At 43.8% G+C, this 6,479-nt stretch overlaps 1 protein-coding gene across 3 annotated transcripts in view; it reads right to left on the bottom strand.

The window, feature by feature from the left end:
* The window catches only part of NDST2 (N-deacetylase and N-sulfotransferase 2), a 234,458-nt gene extending 228,378 nt beyond the window's left edge, over nt 1-6,080 (bottom strand). For all 3 annotated transcript variants that reach the window (XM_019502410.1, XM_019502412.1, XM_019502414.1), the window contains exon 1: nt 6,001-6,080. The gene's annotated coding sequence lies outside the window, so the exon portion shown is untranslated. The remainder of the gene's footprint in view (nt 1-6,000) is intronic.
* Between the last annotated feature and the right edge of the window lie 399 nt (nt 6,081-6,479).

Genomic DNA, 6,479 nt, shown 5'->3' with positions numbered 1-6,479 from the left:
CGGGGGGGGGGGGGGTGCAGGAAATCATTACAACTGCCTGCATTCTACTGATGTTATGAAACCCTAGCTGAATAATATTTCCTTGGTTTCTGAATAAACAAGGCTGAATAGAATCCGTCAGGAAATAAGGACCACCACAAACCTCAATACCATCCGTTTTTAGTGCGAGGCAGAAGTCATTGACCTTGCCTTTCTCTAACACAAACATACAGTGCTGTACTTATTTATAAAATAATTCCAAATTAGATCACTCCATTGCCACACTCCTCCCCCTGGAGAGATGAGACAACAACCATATGACAGATCTTAGTCAGGGGTTTAATGCATTTTTGGATACCAGAGTGGTCAGTGAAGTAGAAGAACCTATACAGAGTAGAAAAAAATGGAATGTAAGACTGCATGATCCATCATACTCCTTGTTAAGGGACTATATCCATCAGGCAGGTAAGCAAGGACTGGAGTCTTGGCACTATACACACCCAACATGCACTTAAGCTGCTGCTTTGCAAAATTTCTCTTCTTCCACCTAAGGGGCAATTCCTCTTCTACCAGACAAATCAAGGGAAACTGAATAGCAAATTCCAGCAATTTGAACTGTGAGACACTAACTCAGCTACTATGAGTCACTGACAGCTGGGAACAATCCCACCAGCACTGGAAAGACACCAAATTAAACATAATACCCTCCTCCTCCTCCCACCAGTCCCCAAAAGCCAGCAAATTTGAAAGGGATCACAGGGATACAACTGCTTGCAGAGAGGAAGGAACAACCCTACTTGAAAGAATCCCAGCAAAAAAACAGGGCTGCTTCAGGAACCTGCTAATGTTTCCATCCACTGAGCCTACAGCTCATGAGCAGAAAAGCACTTTATGTTCAACTTTTTGTTTCTGAAATTATTTGACCCCTGCACTGTGATCTAAGTTTCTCATGTGATGGAGATGGAAATGGAAAAGAGGCTTAGTCACCTTTCCTCTAGGGAACTGTTTTGTAATCAACATCACCCTGCCACTTAATTTAAGCAGACCACAGCATATACAGGTGTCTGGATTTGAATGCAATTTTAGCAGATTCCACATACACAGAAAGAGAGATCAGCAAGGACCATGAACACTTTCTGGTCAAGAACCAAACCACTAAAAGCCACATATTGTAGGAACAATAGGTGTCAGGCATTTGCTTTTTTTAATCACTAAAATTACCTCCCAGGTCAGCCCCTAATAAAACCCATTTTAGGCTTCCTCTTCTACACTGTTTTTAATCTCTTCATCTCCCCTTTCCACACCCTCTGAGCATCACACCCCTATTCAAAACCCTTCCTTATGCTTTAAAGCAGGGGTGGACAATTATTTTTGCTGGAGGGCCACAATGAGTTTTGGTGCCCTCTCAAGGGCCATACCTCTCTCTCCCCACCCCCCCTCCCCTCCCATCCCTACCTTGGCCAGAACTGCAGCACACCCAGATCCCCACCCCACCTAGAGATGCAGCACACCGCCATCTCCTCTCTGCCCAGAACCTGCTGCTCACATCTGCAGCTTATGCCAGCACCTGCCCAGTGCGGTGGAAGCAGTCCCAGGCCGGCACCAGCAGCAGCTGTGGATGGGGCTAGCAGGTTGCAGGTGGGGTTCGGGGCATCCCCCTGAGTACATCGCTGCTGCTGCTGCTGCTGCTATGTCAGTGCTGGGCAGAAGCAGTCCTGCCCACCTGGCATGGTGAAAATGGTCCTGCCTGCTCAGCACCACACAACAGGTAAAGCTGGAGCCACTGGCTGCCTGCACGCTGGTTCCCATAAGTTCACATCTGCCCACATTTTGCCCACCCTGGCCTTACAGTCTGAAAAGTGGCACCTTCTTGCTCAGCTGACCTGCCTATTTATGCATTCATAGATTCATAGATGTTAGGGGCTGGAAGGGACCTCTCAAGATCATCAGGTCCAGCCCCCCTGCACTTGGACGGGAAAGGCTGTTGGGGTCAGATGACCCTAGCAAGGTAAGCATCCAGACATTTTTTTGAAGATATCCAGAGTATGTGATTGTACCACCTTTGGGGAGAGTCTACTCCAGACCCTGGACACTAGAGTTGTAAAGAAGTTTCTCCTTATGTCTAACTCTAGGCCCCAGCTTTATACACTTCATAGTGACAAAAATATTTTGTTCCATTTGACTTCTGTGAGACCTGAAAAGCCAAAATCCCTATGAGGAAGGTGCTAGATGCTGCTCTTCTCCCACACCGTATTTGTTCACTATTGTCCAGCATTTACACTGATGTCATCACAGTTCTTTGATTACTAATTCTGAGGAAATGCAAGGAGAAGAGAAGCTTGCTTGGCTCAGATCCCAGGCTGCATCTGCAGGTGTAAAAAAGGACACCTTTTCCTTGCTAAGAAGCATGTGAAAGAGGGAATTAAGGAAAAATTAATACAGAATCCCACGTTGCCATTTTTACAGTTACTTTCAGAAAAGAGGCACAAAATTTAAAAATCCTCCAGATCTTCTCTCCCTCCTTCCCACATTGCCTTTGTTCATTATTAAGTCTTGGTCTGCAATTGGGAATTTTAGGAAGAAACTTTCACTGAATTTAGCACCAATTCAATTACACTGAATTTACAGGGGTAAAGGACAAGCAGAAGCCACAGCCTGTATTAGGGCTCCCAGTAGTACTATCCTGATACAGCTACACCTATAGTAGCACTGGTAGATATTGTTTTCCTACTCTAATTCCCCAGTGATTATACAATTTTATAACCCTGACTCCATCAGACCATCCTTTTGCACTTAAAAGCTGCTATTTGCTGTACTCTGTTATCCTTCAAAACTTCTATTGCAAATCCTTCTATACACTGTACCCCCCTTATATCCTACTACAGAAGAAACATTTCAACCACAACTGCCACAGGCCATTTGATTTGCTCATATTTGCATTTATTTCTTGTGTAAATTACTACTGGGGGCTAATCTCACACAGTTGTACCTACTTTATGAATTACATCTTGTATAACATTTGTTCTAATATCTTTTTTATGAAAGGACTGCTAGGTTTCCATTCAGAAAGATTTCCTGCATGGGTGGGATAGCTGAAAAGAATTATAGAATGATAAAAGACCTGGTTTTACAGAAATATTTATCTATGCACAAAGTCAGAAAATAATTTTTTTTGCAGGTGGCTTTCACCTTATAAGACTTCAAAAGATGCCTTTCAAGTTTAGAGAAGGCCTTTTGAAGCTACCAAAAACAAAAAAAGATTAAAATATACACTACATATATACCACCAAATATTCCTGTAAACTGCAAAATGGTGACTGTGCCTTAGAGAAATGATGCAACAACTACCACATTAACAAGGAATGAATATATATATATATATATATATATATATATATAAAAAATGTAGAAATAGATCAAAAGCAAGAGTTAAGAGCAGTCAGTGCACTCTCTGTTTGAAAGACAGACGTATTCACAGACAGACTGCACTACGGTGACGAGAGCTGCTAGTCACAGAAGGATACTGCTAGCAACCTTTCTCTTTTTTAATGAAGACTAACAACCAGACAACAGGTATTTATAGATTGCTACTTGGCAAAAGTACATTTAAATACCTTGGGGTATTTAAAAAATGCATTTTGCAAATAAGTAAAAGAAAACCACAATACCTTTAGCAGTATGAGACTATGACATAGTAATTAAAGCCTTTAATAAAGGGAAAATAAAGTAAAACTAATAAAACGGGGATTGTAGGGGTGCACCGATAGAGATTTTGGAGGCTGATACGGACAGTTGATTTTTAAGGAGGCATATCGGCTGATACTGATGAGATTTCCCATACAGCTGGGTGCAGCTGGTAAGTCTGTTGTGGTGGAAGGGGAGGGGGAGGGGAGAGGGAAGGGGTGAGGGGGCAGATCAATGCCTCATGCTGTGGTGAGAGAGGGGGCAGGCACTGCCCAGCTGGGACAGGGCATGGAACAGAGCCACAGCTCATTTTCCAGGCAGGGGCTATGGAGGGGGATGCAGCCACACCAAATTTCACCACAGGCCCACTCCCAGCACCCCCACCACCGTACACCTTGCACAGCCCCCGCTCAAGGCCCTGCCTCCACCCACGTGCTGAGAAGAGCTGGGGCTGCACTGGCTACACAGCGGCGCTGAGAGTGGGGCTACAGCAAAATCTGGGGTGGCTGCAGCCCCCACCAGAGCCCAGCCCCTGCCAAGAACAGCCTGGTACAGCCCCGGCTCCAGTCAGTCTGCCCCACCCCACACAAATCCAGGGGCACACGCCACTACCCTCCACAAACCCTCCTGAGGTGCAAGTAGTGGCAGGAGCCGCCTCCCCCCCTCCATCCCATGCCCCATCCTGTCCTGGCTGGGCAGCGCCTACCCCTGCCCCTCCCTCACTGCGGGGGGCTTTGATCTGTCCCCCCACACCCATTCCCTCTCCCCTCCCCTTCCACCACACCAGACTTAACAGCTGCACGCAGCTCTCCACGCTGCTGGGCTGTGCTCCTTGCTGCCCACATGCTGCACTGCGGCTGTGTGCGCGCACGGGTAAGCATTTATTGGCCAAATTATCGGGTGCATTGGGCCGATTTCCTATGCAGCCAATTTTCTTTGTATGGGTATCAATCCGATATCGGGCCAATGTATATGCGTACCTCTCAAGGATTGGTTAAATTTCAGTATCCCTTGGTTCTTCAAGGACTAGCAATGAGAACTTCATACAAATCCAAGTGGAAGAGTGGCAGCATTTACTTCTAATCTTGAGGGTTCTCAGATATTGGACTTTAAGTGCCTGATATTACTATGTACAGAAACCTATTTTAGGAAATTATTAAAAAGTTTCTAGAACACTAACATCTTTCCTTTTCCTACAAACTCTGAAATATTTGGCTTACAGCTCTGAAGCCCCCTGGGTTATAAATGGAGGTCAGAGTACCAATATACATTATTTTGACCTAGAAATAATTCTAAAGCAAATTTTCTGCACAATAATCAGGCACATTTAGAACATGTGACAGTATTAAAGATTTAATCACCACTTCTTAGGGGTGATTTGCAGTCCTCATTTGTACATTGCTCATCTGAGTAATACAAGCAGCCCCAACACATACCAATAAATACTTTGTCACACCACACGGCATATTCACTTTCATCCGTTGTTCTGTAAAGTACTGATACTCTTGTACACACAAAGTTTAGTTTGCATACAGACAAGATGCAATCCTATTTCACAACTACAGAATAATGGAGGGCTTTCAAGGCTCCAGTTTGTGCTAATTTTGCGCTATTTGAACTTGCTTATTGCCAAATTGATATGTAGGCAAAACACATGCCTTTACTGCAACCGTACATGGCTGATACTTCTCCATAATTTATTGACTAGAATCATAGTCTTACTGAAATTTTTGCTGGAGGGTTATTTGTAACTTCTGGTAACAGAAGATTAGGGATAAACTCATTCCCTTATTTATACCTGGTCCCCCTCCCCTCTTTTACTTCCAACTAAATGCACAAATATTTGGTGTTCTCAGACAACACTTAACCCCATCCTGCTAACTGGTAGGTTGCTGTAAAAATATAACTAGAAACATGCAAACTTTTCTCCAATTAGTGCAACACATCTAAAGTTCTCCTCTCAAACACACCCTGCAACAATGGTTTTTGGTAACATTTGTATTATACCACTAGTTTAATGATTTAAGCAATGGGCTTCGTCAGGTCAAAGCAATTTTTATTGCCCTAAATCCAGCTTGCTGTCCCTATGTAAAAGGCAAAGTGCACTTACCTCCCAGCATCTCCATTCTGCAGTGCTACAGAAAGCCATGCCATTCACATTGAACCAAAATTTAACAGTGCTTTGATGCCTGATACTTAACATTTTATGAGCTGGTCAATTAGATTTCCTCCACTGCAAGTTTTGGTCCTGTTTAAGGTGACAGGTATGGGAAGTCTAATTTATCAGCTCCTAAGAATATAAATCTACATCAAAGAGGATGGAGCTTAAGCACTTACCTTTTCAGCAGCACCTTTGTTCAGCAGCCAGCATACAGAGCAGAAGCTGACAATGCTTAGCTAGCAATCACTCTATCCAGCTAGAAAAGGGAAATGGGCCTGGATTAGAGATTTACAAGAAAAAGAAAGATCAGAGCCTAAAATCAGGCACTTCATTTCATACGATTACCAGTACCACTGCACACAGGTTCACAGAAAAGCCACCTTTGTTTAAAAAAGGAAGATATAGCTAACATGGTACTGCACGCTGTATTGCTCCTGGATAGAATCCTACTCAGCAGAGGTAAAGTCAATATGGTCCATGCAACAGGACTTGAAAGAGATGGCATTAAAAAGGGAGTCTGCTCTGCCAACAAATGGTGTGTAATGGTCTCCCTGATCAGAATCAAAGTCCCTATGGCTCAACAAAAATATCAGTCTTGGGAATGCCAACACACATTTCACATGAAGAATTCTCTTCCTAATGGAGGGTAGGGTAA

Source organism: Gavialis gangeticus, unplaced genomic scaffold (assembly GCF_001723915.1).
Source record: "Gavialis gangeticus isolate Ggan-Ray unplaced genomic scaffold, GavGan_comp1, whole genome shotgun sequence".
Taxonomy (NCBI): Eukaryota; Metazoa; Chordata; order Crocodylia; family Gavialidae; genus Gavialis; species Gavialis gangeticus.
This window is presented reverse-complemented; position numbering and strand designations above follow the sequence as displayed.